The sequence below is a fragment of the Puma concolor genome, chromosome E3 (assembly GCF_028749965.1).
Source record: "Puma concolor isolate L17-30 chromosome E3, mPumCon1.1.hap2, whole genome shotgun sequence".
In the NCBI taxonomy this organism is placed as follows: domain Eukaryota; kingdom Metazoa; phylum Chordata; class Mammalia; order Carnivora; family Felidae; genus Puma; species Puma concolor.
In genome coordinates, this window is record NC_141682.1 from 25505820 (window position 1) to 25529362 (window position 23543).

A 23543-nucleotide genomic window follows, 5' to 3' on the forward strand; every position below is an offset into this window, starting at 1 on the left:
TGTGCTTTTGGTTAATTTCCAGTGCTCTTAATTGGCTGATTTTAAAAAGTTGTTTTCCAAGTATTTTTGTTGCTTTTGTGGGAAAAGGAGTTTATTCCATCATACCAAAAAATTAAAATTTTCCATTTACTAACTTTTGGAGTAATGTGCTACATAGGAATAGATAACAAGCTACATAAAAGGGTTGCTTTTACTATTAAGAAAGATAATATAGAGTGTTTATTATGGTTTTTACCAAAGGTAAGCATTAAACAAATTAAGTATAATTATTTATACTACCTTCAAGAAATTAGTTCTGAGGAGCCAGTCTTCTAAATCTTCAGCCACCTGTTTTTAAAAGATGAATTCAGTAGCTTGAAGGATAACCTTCAGATGTTGGAATCAACATTTTACCTTGAGAGTTTAGAGAAACATTTCTGTATTTTGGTCAGAATAAAAATTCAGTGCTAAATTTCACAGGAATATAGTATTTTGGCCTTTTTACTCATCCTCTTAAAGGTATCTGAAAGACAACCTATAGCCAAAATGCCTCCATTAATTATTAACTTTTGTGGCCAGTTGTCTTGAAGTGTACTTTTTTTCGCATCTGATTTAGCTGCCTCTAAGATACTGGTGATTAGTAGGGAAAGAAAGAAATGGGTAGCTAAATACCAACTAGTTAAGTCCCTTCTTTATAAATAATGCAAATAGGTCTTCATATAGCAGCACTTTTTTTCCTATGGGTCTTACCTCTTACCTATGGTACTTCCCAAAATTCTTGATTCTTACGTTTTAGAAAAATCTTAAGATGACTTATGAGATTCAGAGCCAAATCAGAATTCCCCGAAATTGAGTAAGGCACAATTATTCGACCATACTGACTCAAATCAAATTCTCTGGTGGGCAGGTCATAATGTGAGTTTGCAGTTATTAATAGATATGTAGTTAAAACCAAAATCATGGATATATGTAACAACATCAACTTCCAATTTTGCCAAGTGAATAGTGCTCTCTTTATAAACATGGAATGAAATTGCTGGTGGTAAAGTGAAAACTAAAGAGAGGAAACATAGCATTACAATGGGTGGTAACCCAAGCAGGAAATTCATAGTGAAATCCATTAATACAAATGATTCAAATTTTTATCCCACTAGATATACATATGTAATACAAATGACTCTGTCATGGAAGCTAGATTCCTATAGGAATCAAGGCTTAGATGTAGAATCGGCTCTTCTTATCATTACTCCCAGAGACCTTCCTGTGGAATTCATACTTTCCATCATCACAATTCCATGCCCTGCTGCATTAAAGGCTTGTTTTCTGGGGTAGGAGAAACACTTAGAACTTTCACTAAGACTCATATGATTACCACCAATAATACTCAGCCGCTCACACTAGTGTACCAGCATATAAACAAGTTATTACATCAGAGTGAGCAGGGCTAGGGTTGCTGTTATACAATGAAAGCAGAAAGAGGTATTTTTGAAATGTGGGGGTTTCATTGGGGCACCTCTTGGTTTGCTTATTTTTCCACTGATAATAGTGAATATGCACTTTGCAACAACCATGGCCTGACAACTAAACGGCTCAAGAAGGGTATGGCTCAACTTAACAGCGAAGCAAGGTAGACCATTTGGAGTGTTGGTCAAGAGTGACTAAAATTTAGAATGTAAATGTGTAAATATTTCCTTATATTAAAATCCCTCTGTTGTAGCTGCAGTAGGGTCTGTGCCCCCATGCAGATTGTGACTAACAGAAACAGGCACAGATTACAATGAAAGGACAGAAAAGGAAGGGATGGATGTGCAAGCTGAGTGAGAGTTTGGATGGGAGTTCACAGTAGCACTCCTATGGTAGAGGAAATCATATGACCAAAAACCCAGAAGCAAAAAAGTAATATGGTTCATCTATGGAACTTCCAGCAGGTATGTAGTGCATACTATACAGTATACAAAGGAGTGGGAGAAATGGGATTGGAGCGATATCTAGGTACCAGGACAGATAGCCATATATCTTGGGTAAAGCACTCTGGACATGAGCCTAAGGCAATGGGAAGTTGCCAAAGTCTTTTAATTAGAACAGTGACATGATCATATCTGAGGTACAGATGAATCATTGTGGCACTTGTGGATAAATAAAAGATCCTGTCAAGAAAGTCTGCTAAGCTGGGAAAAAGCTAGTATCTACTAGAAGGTTTATGCTATACAAGAAGTCAGCAACAGAGATCAAAAAGTACGTTTAGAAAACCATTAAAACCAGACCAAGGAGCATGTTGTACATTAAATCTCTGGAACCTGTTCATCTTAAATATTCTCATCACATACACAAAATGGTTATTTTGTGAGGTGACAAATATGTTAACTAACCTTACTGTGGTAATCATTTTCTAATATATATATGTGTGTTTCAACAGTCACATTGTACATCTTAAACTTACACAACATTATATGTCAATTATTCCTCAACAAAGCTGGGGAAAAACAGACCAAACGTCTAAGGAAATAACTGGGGGAACTTTGGTGCCTGGAATCTAGTACAAATATTTGAGGACACAAGCACAGTCATTTAGTAATGAGAATATAATTTGAAATGGCACTTAACACATGTTGAGCCAATGCGTATTATTGAGCCTAAATCCATTATCAGTGTATGGATAATTTTGACTTAGTAAATGGAAGGAAGCTGGTACAGAAGCATGGAGTCATGGAAGGATGGAACATCCTGATTATCCTATCAGTGCATTTATTACTTTTGCCTTCTACTAACACACAAATGCATTCTAAACATAGAATTTGGCTCCATGTCTAGGTATTATAGACCATTTACTTCCATCACCTCCAGCATAGAATGTCTAATATGATCTGCTAGGTAGACACCAAGTTGAAAGCACTGTTTTTCGTTCGCCTTCCCATGGACTATACTATAATCAGATCCTTTCTCAGCGCCTGTGGTTGTCCTAGTTCTGAATCAATATGGCTGAACCTTAGAGTTTTTTCTACTGATTTATGAGAGAACTTAAAATATGTTTCTTTCTTTTTTTTTTAATGTTTTTTTAAATGTTTATTTATTTTTGAGAGACAGATAGAGACAGAGTACAAGTGAGGGAAGGGCAGACAGCGAGGGATACATAGAGTCCAACGCAGGCTCCAGGCTCTGGGCTGTCAGCACAGAGCCCGGTGTGGGGCTCAAACTCACGAGCCGTGAGATCATGACCTGAGCTGAAGTCGGACGCCCAACCAACTGAGCCACCCAGTGCCCCGTAAAACTCTGTTTCAATCAGAGAAAGAGGATTTTTTTTTCCCCATGCGTGGTTCCTTGTTAGTGAAAATGTATCTGCTCACCACTCTTTGCAGAACTAGAATGGATGCCTGAGAAGTCAAAATTTCCCATGAATCTGAGGCCTTCTGTGTGTAGTTTTTTCCTTATCATAGTGCAAGAGTTAATTAAGAGCATAGAAATTACTCAGATCTGGATTTATAATCTCGCTCTATTGTATACTGGTAGCTTGATCTTGGGAAAATTGGTTTCTTCATTTATAAAATAGGGTTAGTAATATCAAATCATTATAATCCTAGAAACTGGAAGTACAACTGCTAGAAAACTATGTATTTAGAAAACTCAAAATAAAACAATCTCACCTGAAGTGGCAGAGGATCACTGCTGCTTTTGAAGTTACAGTCGAAAATGATGGCAGCCAGTATTTTATGAGATCCAGAGTCATACTTAACATACTTCTCAAACTCCATTTCTGAAGCAAACCCTCAAACTGTAAAGAGGATAAATTGTTCAGGATAATGGAAATATCTGATAATTCCTCCTGAGGGGATAAAAGCTTATCCCAATATTTTAAATTTGAAAACACTGTTTTTCAAATACTGGTATCACAACTACTTAATAGATACTGGAGGTTCAAAATAATTTTAGGTATTTTATAAACCTTACTCCAATTTTAAATATTCATTATAAAATATATATAAATATAAATCATTAATCATAAGGGAAATGCAAATCAAAATCACAGTGAGATACCACTTCACAACCACTGAGGTAGTTACAATAAAAAAGACATAAGGTAACAAGTGCTGGTGAGATTATGGAAAAACTGGAACCTTCATACACTGCTGATCAGAATAGGAAATGGCATAGCAACTTTAGATAACAGTTTGGTAGCCCCCAAAAGTTAAACATAGTTACCACATGACATATTCATTCCGCTCTTAGGTATATAGCCAAAAGAAATGAAAACATATGTCTACATAAAATTTAGAGATGAATGTTCACAGCATAATAGCCAAAAGGCAGAAACAACCCAAATGTCCATCAACTGATGAAGGATATACCAAGTGAATGCAGCACATCCATACAATGGGCTATAACCTGACAATGGAAAGCAATGAAGTATTGATACAAACCACAACATAGATGAACCTTGAAAACATTATGCTAAATGAAAAAAGCCAGGCACAATAGCCCACAATTTCCATTTATATAAAATTTATACATATAAGATTTCTTTATAAACCATTTATATAAAAGGTTTATAATAGGCAAATCGATAGAGACAGAAAGTAGATTAGTGTTTTCCTAATCCTGGTGGGATAGGAAATTGTAGAGTCATGGCTAAAGGTTACAGGATTTACTTTTGGTGATTAAAATGCTCTAATATTGATTGTGGTAATGGATGCACAACTCTCTGAACCCACTAAAAGCCACTGAATTGTATGTTTTAAATGGGTAGATGTATGGTATATGCCTTATATTTCAAAAAGCTGTGTCACAGTTTTCTTTTTTCTGTTTTATTTTTAAAGTAGGCTCCATGCCCAATCTGGGACTTGAATTTACAATCCTGAAATCACGAGTCACATGCTCTACCAATCCTGAGATCAAGAGTCATAGGCTCTACCAACTGAGCCAGCCAGGAGCCCAAAAAAAACCTGTCTCAAAACAAGATAAATCAGGAGATGGAGATCACTTCAAATTGCACTTAAAAATACAACTCATATGATGGTTCAAAAGCTGTAGAGAGATAACAGAGGAAGGAGTCATGAAGACAGATCAGTAGAAATTATCTAATCTGAATGAGAGATGGAAAAAATGGGAAAAAACTTGAATAGATCCTTAATGACCTATGGGACAATACATCTTTGAGAAATAATTATTGAAAACTCTTCAAATTTCATGAAAGATAGAAACTTACAGATTCACAAGGCTCAGTGAACCCCTAACAGAATAAACCAAAAGAAATCCACACTCGGACATATAGTAATAATAGTTTTGACAAATAAAGACAGAAAATAATCTTGAAAGCAGCCAGAGAGAAATGATACAGTACCTATAAAAAAACAAGGATTCAAATGCAGATTCTTTTCAAAAACCAAGGAAGTCAGAAAAAAGTGGCAAATACTTTTTAAATGTTGAAAAGACTGTCAATCCAAAATTTTATACCAAATGAAAATAATCTTCAGGAATGAAAATGAATTAAAGACATTCTCAGATGAAGGAAAACAAAGAGAATTCAATGCTAGTAGACATGCTCTAAAAAATTATTAAAAGAAATTTCTTCTGAAAGAAGGAAAATGATAGAAGAAGGAAAGTTGGAATTTCAAGAATAAAGTTACAAGCAAGAACTATGGTAAATATCTGGTTAAATAGTTTTCTCTTAAGTTTTTTAAAATATGTGTGTAAATTGTAACACTTCCTGGTATAGTTTTCAACTTACATAGATGTGAAAACTACAAACTGAAGAGAGAGAGATATAAAGGGACCTATACACTGGTAAACATTTGCCATTACAATAAAGTAGTAAAATATTCTAAATTGACTGAAAAATTATGTATGCATAATTTTAACCCCAAGAGCAACCACTTATATTATATATTAGAAGTCCAATTTTTCATTTTTTTCAGAAATGGTATCATGCCTAAGAATTCTTCAACTAATTCTTTATGAAGTTACAAAGGTTTTCTCCTATGCTCTCTCCTAAGTGTTTTATCATTTTACTTTTAGATCTGTAATCCATTTTGATGTATTTTCTGTTTAAGAGTGAGGTTTCACTGTTTTAGATACTGATGTCCAATTGTTCAGCACCATGTGTTGAAAAGATTATCCTTCCACTATTGTAAAAAAATATTTTGGCAGATCTTTGGGTTCTCCACAGGTATAACTTGTTTTATTGCACTTTACAGCTACTGTGTTTCTTACAAATTGAAGGTTTGTGGCAACCCTGAGTCGAGCAAGTCTTCTGGCACCATTTTTCCAACAGTATTTGCTCATTTCATGTCTATATGTCACATTTTGGTATTTCTTGCAATATTTCGAACTTTTTCATCATTATTTTATTTGTATGGTGATATGTGATCAGTGATTATGACTCGCTGAAAGCTCAGATGATGGTCAGCATTTTTTAGCACTAACAAGTATTTTTTTTAAGCATTTATTAATTTTTGAGAGAGAGACAGAGAGCGAGAGAGAGAGCAAGCACATGAGTGAGGAAGGGACAGAGAGGGAGATACAAAAACTGAAGCAGGCTCCAGGCTATGAGCTGTCAGCACAGAGCCTGATGCAGGGGTCGAATTCATGAACTGTGAGATCATGACCTGAGCCGAAGTCAGATGCTTAACTGACTGAGCTACCTAGGCACTCCAGTAACAAGTATTTTTTAATTAAGATATGCAATGCTTTCTTAGACATAATGCTACTACACACTTAACAGGCTACAGTAGAGTGTAAACATAACTTTTTATATGTCCTAGGAAACCAAAACATTCACCTAACTAGCTTTACTGTGATATTTGCTTTACTTCAGTGGTTTGAAACTGAAACACAATATCTCCCTGTGGTAGGCCTGTATTGTTTCATTGATTTATGTGTCTATCCTTCCACCAATACCACATTGTCTTTACAACAACAGTTATACTGCAAGTTTTAAAATCAAGAAGTGTGGGGCGCCTGGGTGGCTCAGTTGGTTGAGCATCTGAATCTGGATTTCAGCTTAGGCCATGATCTCATGGTTATGAGATTGAGCCCCGCGTTGGGTTCTGCGTTGGGTGTGGAGTCTGCTTCATATTCCCTCCCCCCACCTCTCCTTTTACACTTCCTCCCACAAAATAAAAGAAAAATAGCAAGTGTGATTCCTCTGATTTTATTTTTTTAAAACACCGCTTTATCTCCACTGAAAAGCAATTTAATAAGTTTTACAGAAAATTTTAATTTCTAACCTTTTACACTGATGTTCAGATTCCTCTTCACATTCTCAGCAATGTTGTTTACCAAATTAATATTAGAAGGCACATAAATCAATTCCCAGTCTCCAGGATTTATGAAGAAAGGAGGCAGAGTATTGATAGGCTGAGAAATAAAATTGTAAGGCCCAGCAGCCTTTATATTAATAATTGTACGGAATACCAAAATCATTGTTGGGAACACCAGTACTGATAAGACTTCCAATATTAAATTAAAGAAATGCCTCCTCTAGAAGAGGAACAAAAAGATGGTATTAATTAATCTGAGAATACACATTTAATGCAAATGGATAGCTCTATGATATTGAACGTCTGCCAATTTCACTCTGAAACAGCCAAGTGCTTCCTAGCCTATCTTGTGCTACCCCGTCTTCTCCGCTCCCAACTTTCTAATAGGTCATACTAAACTATTGATTAACCAGTTTTATACATTTAGAAGAACTTTGGAATTGCTTTTTTCAAAAGCATGTACACACATACCTCTCAACTGCAACAAACGGGAATTTATGAACATTTTATATGGATGCCTTCACCCACCTTTAAAGTGAAATTTTTCCAGAGGAGCACTGCAAATTGGTTGAATGTCAACAAGTCCACTCTTCCACAATTCAACTCTGGGGATAGAGGAAAGGTTTTATAATGTTAAGTTACCTAATAATATGGATATCAAGCAAATAATAGAATTACTTCTTTCTCCTAATTTTCCTTTCAATCAGCCTCAAATACTGATAGCAATTATGATTACATATTTGAATTAAAGAAAGTCATACCGTGTCTATTTTTCTATTAGTTTATTTACCATCTAATGAACATAATTAGAGTATAATTAAGATGTGGCTCCATTTCTCCAAATGGTTATATGCCTGTGGATATTAGGGCCAAATCCTAATTCTTTCATAGAATGATGTTGAGAATGGTTTCATGATATATATCCAAATAAAATACATACATACACGCAACAAGGAAAATATCCATGAATACACTTAATATAACTATTTGTAATACAGAAAACCTAAAAACCACCCCAAAATCAACAGTGGAATGGAAACTGCAATGTATGTGTACAACAGAATATTGCAAATCAATGATAGGTATTAACTGCAATTATGCACAGTCTAAACATCCCAACATAGTACTTACCAATGAAAAGCAAATTTGGGGTGCCCAGGTGGCTCAGTTGATTAAGTGTATGACTCTAGATTTTGGCTCAGGTCATGATCTCAGGGTCGTGAGATAGAGCCACATGTTGGGCTCTTCACTAGGAATGGAGCCTGCTTAAGATTCTCTCTTCCTCTTTCCCTACCCCTTCCCCTCACCACCTTAAAAAAAAAAAAAGAAAAGAAAAAAGAAAAAGAAAGAAAAGAGAAAAGCAAGTTGAAGAAGAATATGTTCATTAACTTCCCATTTAGCTCAAGTTCAAAAGGCAAAACTTCAGCACATAGTGATTAAGAATGTATTCACAGGAATTATACTGCAACAAGGAAAGGATTAATCCAAATTATCAGAATACCTACAGACTAGGTTTGGAGAGAGGTTTACAAGTGGCTCTAAATTCCTGTAAATGTTATTATTTAATACTATAAAAAATAAGTATTTCTTCATTATAGTTTAAATTTCTTATATAATAGTCTTCTCTATGTATTCATGTAGCAACATTAAGCAAACTTGGAAATAATGTTTTTAACCCACTTTCATTCATATTTAGGAACTGAGAGTCACACCTGCTTCCTAAAACAATACTGAAAATACACAACAGAATGTGGGAAATGTAAAGATAGCTCAAAAATATAGAAAGAAAAGTTAATTGATGGTGTCAGCTCTTGGTAGGCTTATTAGAACTGGCAACACTCAGTCAGGAACCAAAAGGATAAATTAGATTTCAACAGAGGAGGGAAAATAATAAGAAGAAAGGTAGGATGGCATAAAACTACAAGGTATGTTCAGAGAATGGCTGAATTTTTTTGGCTTTCTGGTGGGAAAAGTCTCATAAATCACTACAATAATATACAGCATTTTCCCTCTTGGCTTTTTTTTTCTTCTGGAGAGATTTATAATGCTAGAATATGAATTTTATAAATTGAACAATTATTAAAATAAGGTGCACATAAAGTCCTTGTATGGAATACATATGTAACACTATACCTGAAATTATACATTATGTACAATTTATTTACCTCTGCACGTATATGTAGAATTATACACTTATCATTAGATTTCCTGTATGCTGAAGATATAATTGCCATCTTAAGAACCAGATTGCTCCAGGTGCCTCCCACAGTCCCAGGCTCCCAGTGGGATGGCTCCCATAAACCTACCCTCCCAATCCACTCTGGCACCACCCAGCTCCCATCCAGCAGATTCCCAGTCCATTCTGATGCTAGCCAGCTCCATGGCACCAAGCTCCTGACAGGGTCTCCAAAGCCAGGCTCCTGGCTCACTCCAATGCTCACCAGTCCATGACTGTGGTGGCTCCTGTGGCTCTAGCCTCCCAATTAGTCCCCATAAACCCAGGTTCCAGATAGGCACCTGTGAACTCAGGCTGCCAGCTAACCCCAGTACCAGATTGGCCTCCATGGACTTAAATTGCATCCTGGCTCCCACACATTCAGGTTTCTGGCTTACCTCACCACCAGACCAGCCGTGGGGACCCACGTTCCCATCCCACGTCAGGACCATATCAGCCCCCACAAACGCAACCTCCATGTTGCATATTGAGGTTATAGGCAGCCTCCTATAGTCCAGGTTCCCAGAAAACCCTAGGGTCAGGCCAGTACCTATGACTTCAGTCTCTAGGCTCACTCCTGTGAAACCAGGCTCCTGACCTGTCCCAGTATCAGACCAGTACCCGTGGACCTGTTGCTGGACCCACCACGGTGCTCCAGGGTGCTGGATGGCTCCTGTAGACCTGGCTCTAGTTGTACCCACACAGACCCAGGTCCCAAGGTCCATTACCACCACTCAAGTACCACGCCTATCCCTATAGACCTAAGCACTAGACTGGCCCCCATGCACCCAAATACCAGGTCTTCACACCTGCTGCTCCAGATACTGGATCAGCCCACCAGCAGTAGCCCATTTGTGGACAGCACCAGACTGCCCACCCAGAAACTCTGGACTGGCTAACTGGTGAAGGGCTTTTCCTGACAAACCCAGTCTACAAAGACTGGAAGATGTACCTACTTCCTGAAATGCCAGACACAAGGCCACAAAGATTATGAATAATCTAAGAAATGCGACCACCACCAAAGGAATATAAAACTCCAATGAGTAACCCTTAAAAAATGGAGGTCTACAAAGTGTCTGACAAAGAATTCAGAATAACGTTCTTAAAGGACTTTAGCAAACTACAAGCAGCACGGAGTACAATGCTTTTATTTAGTACAACTAAATAAAATCAGGAAAACACATCAACAAAATGAAAAGTTACAAAAAAAGTAAAAATTGAGATGAGTTAAGTAAGATGGTAGAAGAGTAGGGGGACCCTAAGCTTGCCTGATCCCTCAAACACAGTTAGATAAATATCAAATCATTCTGAACATTCAAGAAATTGATCTGAGGACTGAGAGCACAAACTGCACATCTACAGATGGAACAATGGCCACCTTTTGGAAGGTAGAAGCTGCAGAGAGTGGATTTGGGGGAGAAAAGAACTGTCGGTGCTGCAGAGGAGAAGGAGACCTGATCATGGAGAGAGGAGCGACACACACACACACACACACACACACACAGGGAAGAGAAAGAGGGAGAGAGTGCATGAAAGCACATGCAGGGAATTGCACAAGAAAAACTGCAAATTTTTATAGGCAGTGGAGCACAAAATCTGAAGTTTTAGAAGTCTGTGGCATTGCCAGGGTTGTGCCTGGTCAGCTTAGTGGCATTCTGGTAGGGAAGAAGGGCAGAGACCCAGGAGCAAGGCAGCATGGTCTAAGGATCCCCTGGGTTGCATGGGGAGAAACAGTACCCCTTCTTGGAGTACATTTGGGAGTTTGTCATGGCTTCTCCAGGGACAAAAGAAGCTGTGGCACCAAAGTACTGCTCTGTTCACTAGCATAGGAATGAAGACACAGGCTGAGGGCAGCACCTTGGTGCTGGTTTTTTGCTGTGCTTTACCATAAACTGAACTGCTGCACAGTCGCATGTGCCTTTTCTGGGACAAACTAGCACTGGCCACAGCACAGTGAGACCCTCCCCCAGAGGAGCAGTGTGGGTATGTGCAACACAGATGCCTGAAATTTGGCATTTGGAAACCCACTGAGACAAAACACAGGAGTACTGGGCTGCATGGTAGGCAGACAGCTCAGTCACAGACATAGTGAAGGCAGGGATCTGACAGAAGCCAGGGACACAAAAGGGTGAATGTTTCCTCTCTGTGAGGGCTTCCTGAAGAGTGGCAGGCACAAGCTCCCTGCTCTGGAGATAAGACAGTGGGGTGATGACATTTCCACCCTCTTTCTCCATCAGTCCTGACCAACTTCAGTGAGCAAAACAATGCCAAAACTGGAGGCCAGGGCCGCTTACACAAAGTCCCACACTCTTGCACCTTGCAGGTGCATCTCCACTAGGGCAAGTCTGTCTGAGAATCAGTGCAGCAGACCCCTCCACCAGAGGACCAGCACAAACCCCTCCCATGCACTGAATCTATTGATCACAGAGTGCTGCAAAGCTTCAGCTCTAGGGGAAATAGGATCCCTCTAGCAGCTTCTGCTGCTGCCGCTGCTGCTTCTTCTTCTTCCTTTTCCTCTTCTTCTTTTTTTTTTTTTTAAATGATCTATCTTCCTTTATCAAGCAGACAAAAACACACTTAATTAAAACTTGCAACATAGTGGACAAGGTCCAAATACACCCACCTGCTTCTGAAGGCAAGGAAAAACTTTGCAAAGGACAGACCTGTGGGAAGGAGCAGTGAAAACACAACAGTAGAATGCACACTCCAAACACCTCCTGAAGCAGCAGACCCAAGTCAGTATAGGACTTCTTTTCTGTTTTTGTTTTTGGACCTCTTCTTAATATAGCCATTATTCTCAGGAGCAGGAATATAACAGGCTTTCCTAACAATCACACACAAAAAACTGAACTAGACAAAATGACAAAATGGAGGAATTCACCCCCAAAAAACAAGTAGCAGCAGCCAGAGATTTCAATATAGATATAGGTAAGATGTGTGAACCAGAATTTAAACAACAATTATAAGGATACTAGCTGGGCTTAAGAAAATCACAGAAGACACTACAGAATCCATTACTGTAGAGATATAAGAACTAAAAACCATTCAGGCTGAAACAAAAAAAAGCTATTAACTGAGACACAAAGCCAACTGGTGCAATGACAACAAGGATGGGCAAAGCAGAGGACTAACCCAGTGATACAGAAGATAAAGTTATGGAAAATAATGAAGCTGAAAAGAATAGGGAAACAAAGGTATTGGATCATGAAGGTTGACTTAGGGAACTCAGTGATTTATTAAAATGGGATAACATTCGTTTCCTAGGAATCCCAGAAGATGAAAAGACAGAAAAGGGGCAGAAGGTTTATGTGAGCGACTTATAGCTGAAAATTTCCCTAATATGGGAAAGGACACGGAAATCATAATTCAAGAAGCACAGAGAACCTGCATTAAATTCAACAAAAGCTGGCCATCACCAAAACACATCATAGTCAAATTCACAAAACACAAAGAAAATGAAAGAATCATGAAAGCGGCAAGGGAAAAAAAAAATCCCTAATGTACAAGGAAGACAGGTAAGATTCACAGCAGATTTGTCCACAGAAGCTTAGAGAGCCGAAAGGGAGTGGCAGGATATAGTCAACACATTGAATGGGAAAAATATGCAGCCAAAAATATTTTATCAAGCAAGGCTGTCATTCAGAATGGAAGGCAAGATAAAAAGTCTCCCAGATAAACAAAAATTAAAGGAGTTCATGACCACTAAACCAGCCCTGCAATAAATATTAAAGGGGGCTCTCTGAGTGGGGAAGAAAAGACCATAAGCAGCAAAGACTAGACAGGAATAGAGAACACCACCAGAAGCACCAACTTTACAGGTAACACAATGGCACTAAACGCATGTCTTTCAGTAATCACTCTGAATGTAAATGAAGTAAATGTTCCAGTCAAAAGACACAGGGTATTAGAATGGCTGAAAAAACAAGACCCATCTTCTATATGCTGCCTACAAGAAACTCATTTTATATCTGAAGACACCTGCAGACTGGAAGTGAGGGGATGAAGTACCATCTATCATGATAATGGAGATCAAAAGGAAGTCAAAGTAGCCATACTTCTATCACAAAAACCAGATTTTAAAACAAAGACTGTAACAAGAGATGAAGAAGGGCATTATATCATAATTAAGGGGCCCACGCATCAAGAAGATACAACAACTATAAATATATATGCCCCCAACTTGATAGCACCCAAATATATAAATAAATTAACAATAAACATAAAGAAACTCACTGAAAATAATAATGGGAGATTTTTTTTTAATTTTTTTTCAACGTTTTTTATTTATTTTTGGGACAGAGAGAGACAGAGCATGAACGGGGGAGGGGCAGAGAGAGAGGGAGACACAGAATCGGAAACAGGCTCCAGGCTCTGAGCCATCAGCCCAGAGCCTGACGCGGGGCTCGAACTCCCGGACCGCGAGATCGTGACCTGGCTGAAGTCGGACGCTTAACCGACTGCGCCACCCAGGCGCCCCAATAATGGGAGATTTTTAATACAACTCACAGCAATGAATAGATCACCTTAAGTAAAAAATTAACAAGGAAACAATGGCTTGGCATGACCCACTGTACTGGATGGACTTCACAGATATATTCAGAACATTTCTTCTAAAGCAGCAGAATACCTTTCTTCTCAAGTACACATGGAACATTCTCCAGAATAGATCACATCCTGGGTCACAAATCAGACCTCAACAAGTACAAAAAGATCAACAACATACCATGCATATTTTCAGATCACGACACTATGAAACTTCAAGTCAACCACAAGAAAAAATTTGGAAAGACCACAAATACATAGAGGTTAAAGAACATCCTACAAAAGAATGAATGGGTTAACCAGGAAATTAGAGAAGAAATTTAAACATACATGGAAGCAAATGAAAATGAAAACACAACAATCCAAAACATTTGGGCTGCAGCAAAGGTAGTCCTAAGAGGGAAGGAGCAAGGAAAGTCTCCAAACACACAACCTAAACTTACACCTATAGGAGCTAGAAAAGGAACAGCAAATAAAGCCTAAAGCCAGCAGAATAAGGTAAATAGTATACAATAGAGCATAAATAAGTGATATAGAAGCAAAAAAAAAAAAACCCACAACAAATAAACAAAAATCCCCAAAAACAGTAGAACAAAATGAAACAAAGAGCTGGTTCTTTGAAAGAATTAACAATATTGATAAACCCCTAGCCAGACTTATCAAAAAGAAAAGAGAAAGGACCCAAATAGATAAAGTCACAAATGAAAGAGGAGAAATCACAACCAACACCACAAACTACTATAAGAGATTACTATGAAAAATTATATGCCAACAACTGGGCAATCTGGAAGAAATGGACAAATTCCTAGAAACTCACAAACTACCAAAATGAAAACAGGAAGAAATAGAAAATGTGAACAGACCCATAACCAGCAAAGAAACTGAATCTGTAATCAAAAATCTGCCAACAAACATAAGTCCAGGCAGGGCCAGATGGCTTCCCAGGGGAATTCTACCATATATTTAAGAAGAGTTAATATCTATTCTTCTCAAATTGTTCCAAAAAAATTGAAACAGAAGGAAAACTCCCAAACTCCTATGAGGCTGGTATTACCTTGATTCAAAAACCAGACAAAGACCACACTACAATGGAGAACTACAGGCCAATATTCCTGATGAAAAGTGATGCAAAAATTCTTAACAAGTTACTAGCAAATTGAAACTACAGTGTACTAAAAGAATTATTTACTATGATCAAGTGGGATATATTTCTGGGCTGCAGGGCTGGTTCAATATTCACAAATCAATCAATGTGATACACCACATTAATAAAAGAAAGGATAAGAAGCATACGATCTTCTTTTTTAAAGAGCTTATTTGTTAATTTTGATAGGGAGAGAAAGCTGGGAAGGGGCCAAGAGAAAGGGAGGGTGAGAGAATCCCAAGCAGGCTCTGCACCCTCAGTGCAGAGCCCAATGTGGGGCTCAGTTTCACAGACCATGAGATCATGACCTGAGCTGAAATCAAGAGTTGGATGCTTAACTGACTGAACCACCCAAGCATCCCATGATCCTCTTACCAGATGCAGAAAAAGCATTTCACAAAACACAGCATCCATTCTTGATAAAAACCCTCAACAAAGTAGGAATACATGGAACATACCTCAACACCATAAAAGCCATATACAAAAGACCCACAGATAATATCATCCTTGCTGAGGAAAAACAGAGCTTTTCCTTTATGGTCAGAACCAAGAAGGGAAGTCAATACTCACCAATCCTAATTAACACAATACTGGAAGTCTTAGTCTCAGCAATCAGACAACAAAAGAAATAAAGGCATCCAAATAGGAAAGAAAGAAGTCAAATTTTTACTATCTGCAGACGACATGACACTCTATGCAGAAAACCCAAAAGTTTCCACCAAATATTACTCAAACTGATATATGAATTCATCAAAGTTCCAGATTATAAAATCAATGTACAGAAATCTGTTGCATTTCTATACAGCAGAAAGTGAATGAAGCAGCAGAAAGTGAAATCAAGGAGTCAATCCCACTTACAACTGCACCAAAAATAGTAAGATTCCTAGGAATAAACCTAACCAAAGAGGTAAAGGATCTGTACTTTAGAAACTATAGAACACTTATGAAAGAAAATGGAAAGGACACAAAGAAATGGGAAAAAATTCCATGCTCATGGATTGGAGGAACAATGTCAAAATGTCTATACTATCCAAAGCAATCTACACATTTAATGCAACCCCTATCAAAATACCACTAGCATTTTCACAGAGTGAGAACAAACAATCCTAAACTATGTATGGAACCACTAAAGAATCTGAATTAGCAAAGAAATCACGAACAAGAAAAGCAAAACTAGAGGCATCGCGATTCCAGACTTCAAGCTATGCTCCAAAGCTGTAGTCATTAAGATAGTATGGTAGTGTCACAAAAACAGACACACAGATCAATGGAATAGAACAGAAAACCCAGAAATGGACTCACAACTATATGGTCAATTCATCTTTGACAAATCAGGAAAGAATATCCAGTGGAAAAAAAGACACTCTCTTCAACAAATGGTGTTGGGAAAACTGAATGGTGAAATGCAGAAAAATTAAACTGAACCACTTTCTTATACCATACACAAAAATAAATTCAAAATGGATGAAAGACCTAAATGTGAAACAGAAGCTATTAAAATCCTAGAGGAGAACACAGGCAGCAACCTCTTTTGAACTTGGAGGTAGCAACTTCTTACTAGACATGTCTCCAGAGGCAAGGGAACCAAAAACAAAAATGAACTAATGGGACTTCATCAAGATAAAAAAGTTTCTGCCCAGTGAAGGCAACAACCAACAAAACTAAAAGGCATCCTATGGAATGGGAGAAGACATTTCCAAATAACACAGCTGATAAGAGTTAGTATCCAAAATCTATAAAGAACTTACCAAACTCAACACCCAAAATCAAATAACCCAGTTAAGACATGGAAACAAAGAAGACATGAAGAGGCCCTTTTCCAAAGAAGACATCCAGATGGCTAACACACAGAAAACAATGCTCACTATCACTTATCATTAGGGAAATAAAAATCAAAACCACAATGAGGCACTACCTCACACCTGTCAGAATTACATTAACAACACAAGAAACAACAGGTGTTACCGAAGATGCACAGAAAAGGGAACCATCTTGCACTGCTGGTGGGAATGAAAACTGGTGTAGCCACTCTGGAGAAGAGTATGGAGGTTCCTCAAAAAACTAAAAATAGAACTACTCTACAATCAATAATTATTTTAAACATAAATGGACTAAATTCTCCAATCAAAAGACAAAGAATGGCTGTTGACTGGATAAAAAAATGAGACACACCTATGTATTGCCTATAAGAGACTCACTTAAGAAGGACAGACAGAATAAGATATTCCATGTTTCTTTGAAACAAAAAGAAAGCTGATGTAGCTCTACTTATAGTAGAGTCAAAACAGACTTTAAGGTAACTGGCTGGCTCAGTCAGTAGAGCAAGTGACTTGACCTCAGGGTCATGACTTCAAGCCCCACACTGGGTATGGAGCCTATTTAAAAATAAATAATTAGGAGGGGGCCAACATGGTGGAGAAGTAGGGGGATCCGAACTTCCCACATTTCTCAAACAAAGAAGTGTTGAAGCCAAAGGACCTTGAACCCCAAGAGTCTGGGAGGAAAAGAGACTGAGTTGCTGCTAGGGATACACTGGGACAATCTGATGGGCCAGAGGTGTGTGGCTGCGAACTGGGAGAGATTAAAGGAATGGAGGGGAGGGATCCTCTTCTGTGGACAGACAAAGGGAAGAGAAAGAGCAACTTGGGAAGCATAGGACTGTATCTGGACAAGAGGAAAACCTTGGACTGGGATGGGGAAAGATCCAATCTGTAACTGCTGGGCTTTCTCCAGACTGGGGCCGGCTGCCCTGTTCGTGCACCTGAAGAGGAGGGGAGTCAGCCTTCGGCTCGGTGGCTAGGTCAGAGGCGCAGTCTGCAGTAGGAAAAAGGGATCCCTTCCTGGAATGCTGCAGGACAGGACAAAGCCTGTCCAGGGATCACATATCGGGTGGAGTGGAGCTGCGCTTCCCAGTACTGGGGGTGCCGAGCGGGAGTTTGAATCCCACCCAGCAAGCGCCAGGGTGTGGGAGTTAGCAGAGTGAGACAGACCACCTCGTCTGTACCTGTGGCACAGTGAGGATGGCTCTAACGAGGTGATTTGGGACACTGGGTCTGTGGAAGAGAGACTGGGGAGGAGGGAGTCACCATTTTTATCCCCACCACCTCAGGGATCAGTCGGGGGCCTCAGGGATCAGTCGGTGGGGCCCACAGTGGAGGTGGGACCCACCTACACCAAACCATGCCCCTCTGCACTGGGTAACTGGGTATCTACTGGGGTAGGAGAGATGCTAAGGAACCAGATGGCCTCCTCCTCCAGACCAGCGCTGCTGCATAGCCTGGATTAATTCTTGGACAATTCTCGTTATATAGATATATTCTTCCTTCTTTTTCTTCTTCTTTTTTTTTAATTTTTTTTTTAACGTTTGTTTATTTTTGAGACAGAGAGAGACAGAGCATGAACAGGAGAGGGGCAGAGAGAGAGGGAGACACAGAATCTGAAACAGGCTCCATGCTCTGAGCTGTCAGCACAGAGCCCGACGCGGGGCTCGAACTCACGGACCGTGAGATCATGACCTGAGCCGAAGTCGGATGCTTAACCGACCGAGCCACCCAGTCGCCCCCCTTCTTTTTCTTCTTATCTCTTCCCTCTTCTAGTCTGGTTACTCCGGTTGTTGGTTTGTTTAAACAGACATATTTAATCCATTCTCTTGACACATGTTCTACACCTCCTTCTTTCCTTTCACTCTCTCTGGAATAATTAAGCTGTATAGTTTCTCTGTCTGTGAAACTTTATCTTCTTTTCTTTTCCCCCCTGCCTCCTTCTCTCTTTCCCTCTCTCCCTTTCCCTCCCTCCCTCCCTCCCTCTCTCTCTCTCTCTCTCTCTCTCTCTGGATTAGGCCATTTAGTCTCTCTGCTTGGTCAATGTTTACTTTTTCTTTTTCCCCAGCCCCTGTCCTTTCTCCCTTAGTATGTGCTCTTCCATCAGGACCGTCTCCACCCTGATCTTTACTTCTGGCTGGTGTTTGTGGTTCTTTTCTTTTTTTCTTATTTTTAAATTTGTGTGTTTGTGTGTTTTTGTTTTCTGTTTGTTTGTTTGTTTTCCTTTCCAGGGCTACTTCAAGGAACAAATCAAAGCACACCTGGTGGAGGGTCCAAAAAATCACTGCCAGTAGGGAAATAAAACAACCAAAGTCGCAACAGAGAGCAAGTTAACACTCTCCAAAAAACACTGCTTGAAGGGCCAGACCCTGGACAGTGTATGACCGCCCCCCTTTAATACAGCAGTGCTTACAGGTGCAGAGCACATAACAAGCTTTTAAAATGCATAAGGGACAGAAAACTAGCCAAAATGACAAAACGGAAGAATTCTCCACAAAAGAAATTCCAGGAAGAAGTGACAGCTAAAGAACTGATCAAAAGAGATATAAGGAATATAACTGAACAAGAATTTAGAATAATAGTCATAAGATTAATCACTAGGCTTGAGAAAAGCACAGAAGACAGCAGAGAATCTATTGCTGCAGAGATCAAGGAACTAAAAAATAGTCATGATGAATTAAAAAATGCTATAAATGAGGTGCAAAATAAAATGGAGGTGGTCACAGCATGGACTGAAGAGGCAGTGGGGAGAAGAGGTGGATTAGAAAATAAAATTATGGAAAAAGAGGAAGCTGAGAAAAAGAGAGTGAAAAAAAATTCTGGATCATGAGGGGAGAATTAGAGAAAGAAGGGATTCAATGAAACAGAACAATATCCGTATCATAGGAGTTCCAGAAGAAGAAGGAGAGAGAGAAAGGGGCTGAAGATGTACTTGAACAAATCATAGCTGAGAACTTCCCCTATCTGGGGAAGGAAACAGACATTGAAATCCAAGAGGCACAGGGGCGCCTGGGTGGCTCAGTCCATTAAACATCCAACTTCAGCTCAGGCCATGATCTCACAGTTTGTGAGTTTGAGCCCCGTGTTGGGCTCTGGGCTGACAGCTCAGAGCCTGGAGCTTGCTTTGGATTCTGTGTCTCCCCTTCTCTCTCTGCCCCTCCCATGTTCATGCTCTGTCTCTTTCTGTTTCTCAATAATAAATGAACGTTAAAAAAAAAAGAAAAGACCTCCAAGAGGCACAGAGAACTTCCTTCAGACGCAACTTGAATTGATCTGCATACATATCATACTCAAACTGGCAAAATACAAGGATAAAGAGAGATTTCTGAAAGCAGCTAGGGATAAATGGGCCTTAACATACAAAGGTAGACACATAAGGGTAGTAGCAGACTTATCTACTGAAACTTGGCAGACCAGAAAGGAATGGCAGGAAATCTTCAATTTGATGAACAGGAAAAATATTCAGCCAAGAATCCTTTATCCAGCAAGTCTGTCATTCAGAATAGATGGAGAGATTAAGGTTTTCCTAAACAAAAACTGAAGGAATTCATCACCACTTAACCAGCCCTACAAGAGATCCTACGGGGGATTCTGTGAATGAAATGTTGCAAGGACCACAAAGTACCAGAGACCTCACTACAAGCATGAAACCTACAGAGATCACAACGATTCTAAACCCATATCTTTCAATAACACTGAATGTAAACGGACTAAATGTGCCAATCAAAAGACATAGGGTATCAGAATGGATAAAAAACAAGACCCATCTATTTGCTGTCTATGAGAGACTTATTTTAGACCCGAGGACACCTTTAGATTGAAAGTGAGGGGATGGCAAACTATCCATCATGCTATTGGAAGTCAAAAGAAAGCTGGAGTAGCCATACTTATATCAGACAAACTAGACTTTAAATTAAAGGCTGTAACCTCTACTACAAAGCTGTAATCATCAAGACAGCATGGTATTGGCACAAAAACAGACACACAGACCAATGGAATAGAATAGAAACCCCAGAACTAGACCCACAAAAGTATGGCCAATTCATCTTTGACAAAGCAGGAAAGAATATCCAATGTCTCTTTGACAAATGGTGCTGGGAGAACTGGACAGCCACATGCAGAAGAATGAAACTAGACCACTTTCTTACACCATTCACAAAAATAAACTCAAAATGGATAAAGGACCGGAATGTGAGACTGGAAACCATCAAAACCCTAGAGGAGAAAGCAGGAAAAGACCTCTCTGACCTCAGCCGCAGCAATTTCTTACTTGACACATCCCCAAAGGCAAGGGAATTAAAAGCAAAAATGAACTACTGGGACCTCATGAAGATAAAAAGCTTCTGCACAGCAAAGGAAACAACCAACAAAACTAAAAGGCAACCAATGGAATGGGAAAAGATATTTGCAAATGACATACCGGACAAAGGGCTAGTATCCAAAATCTATAAAGAGCTCACCAAACTCCACACCCAAAAAAACAAATAATCCAGTGAAGAAATAGGCAGAAAACATGAATAGACACTTCTCTAAAGAAGACCTCCAGATGGCCAACAGGCACATGAAAAGATGCTCAACATCGCTCCTCATCAGGGAAATACAAATCAAAACCACACTCAGATACCACCTCACGCCAGTCAGAGCAGCCAAAATGAACAAATAAGGAGATTATAGATGCTGGAGAGGATGTGGAGAAACAGGAACCCTCTTGCACTGTTGGTGGGAATGCAAACTGGTACAGCCGCTCTGGAAAATAGTGTGGAGGTTCCTAAAAATAGATCTACCCTATGACCCAGCAGTAGCACTGCTAGGAATTTACCCAAGGGATACAGGAGTGCTGATGCATAGGGGCACTTGTACCCCAATGTTTACAGCAGCACTCTCAACAATAGCCAAATTATGGAAAGAGCCTAAATGTCCATCAACTGATGAATGGATAAAGAAATTGTGGTTTATATACACAATGGAGTACTACATGGCAATGAGAAAGAATGAAATATGGCCCTTTGTAGCAACGTGGATGGAACTGGAGAGTGTGATGCTAAGTGAAATAAGCCATACAGAGAAAGACAGATACCATATGTTTTCACTCTTATGTGGATCCTGAGAACCTTCACAGAAACCCATGGGGGAGGGGAAGGAAAAAAAAAAAGAGGTTAGAGTGGGAGAGAGCCAAAGCATAAGAGACTCTTAAAAACTGAGAACAAACTGAGGGTTGATGGGGGGGTGGGAGGGAGGGAAGGGTAGGGGGTGGGCATTGAAGAGGGCATCTTTTGGGATGAGCACTGGGTGTTGTATGGAAATCAATTTGACAATAAATTTCATATATTAAAAAAATAAATTAAAGGCTGTAACAAGAGATGAAGAAGGGCATTATATAATAATTATGAGGTCTATCCATCAGGAAGAGCTAACAATTATAAATGTCTATGGACCAAATTCAGCAGCACCCAAATATATAAAACAATCACAAGCATAAGAAATCTTACTGGTAAGAATGTGGTAATTTCAGGGGACTTTAATAATCCACTTACAACAAGGGGCAGATCATCTAGACAGAAAATCATAAAGAAACAATGGTCCTGAATGATACACTAGACCAGATGGACTTGACAGATATATTTAAAACTTTCCACCCTAAAGCAGCAGAATATACTTTCCTCTTGAGTGCACAAGGAACATTCTCCAAGATAGATCACATACTGGGTCATAAAACAGCCCTCAACAAATATAAAAGAATTAAGATCATACCATGCACACTTTCAGATCACAATGCTATGAAACTTGAAATCAACCATAGGAAAAAGTTTGGAAAACCTCCAAATGCATGGAGGTTAAAGCACACCCTACTAAAGAAGGAATGGGTCAACCAGGCAATTATAGAAGAAATTAAAAAATATATGGAAACAAATTAAAATGAAAACACAACAATCCAAACCCTTTGGGATGGAGCAAAGAGAGTCCTAACAGGAAAATACATTGCAATCCAGGCCTATCTCAGAACAAGAAAAATCCCAAATACAAAATCTAACAGTACACCTAAAGGAACTAGAAGCAGAACAGCAAGGAAACCCCAAACCCAGCAGAAGAGAAATAACAAAGATCACAGCAGAAATAAACAATATAGAATCCAACCCCCCCCCCCAAAAAAAACCCAACAGAACAGATCAATGAAACTAAGAGTTGGTTTTTTGAAAAAAATAAAAAAATTGATAAACCTCTAGCCAGGATTCTCAAAAAGAAAACAGAGAGGACCCAAATAGATAAAATCACGAATGAAAATGGCTTTATTACAACCAATCACTCAGAAACACAAGCAATTATCAGGGAATATTAGGAAAAATTATATGCCAACAAACTGGACAACCTGGAAGAAATGGACAAATTCCTAAACACCCACACACTGCCAAAACTCAAAAGGAAGAAACAGAAAATTTGAACAGACCCATTAACTAGTGAAGAAATTGAATCTGTTATCAAAAATCTTCCAACAAGTCAGAGTCCTGGACCAGATGGCTTCCCTGGGGAATTCTACCAGACATTTAAAGCAGAGTTAATACCTATCCTTCTCAAGCTTTTCCAAAAAATAG

The 23543-nt window shown here is 39.1% G+C and overlaps 1 long non-coding RNA gene across 3 annotated transcripts in view; it reads right to left on the reverse strand.

The window, feature by feature from the left end:
* The window catches only part of LOC147573072 (uncharacterized), a 70727-nt gene that overhangs the window by 31092 nt on the left and 16092 nt on the right, over positions 1-23543 (reverse strand). For 2 of the 3 annotated variants that reach the window (XR_015245685.1, XR_015245687.1), the window contains exons 2-3: positions 7761-7837; positions 3621-3748 (exon numbers count right to left, since the gene is read on the reverse strand). This is a non-coding gene — a long non-coding RNA (uncharacterized LOC147573072). Of the gene's footprint in view, positions 1-3620; positions 3749-7760; positions 7838-8363; positions 8499-23543 lie in introns of those variants that run through there. The other variant, XR_015245686.1, reaches the window with a different exon arrangement.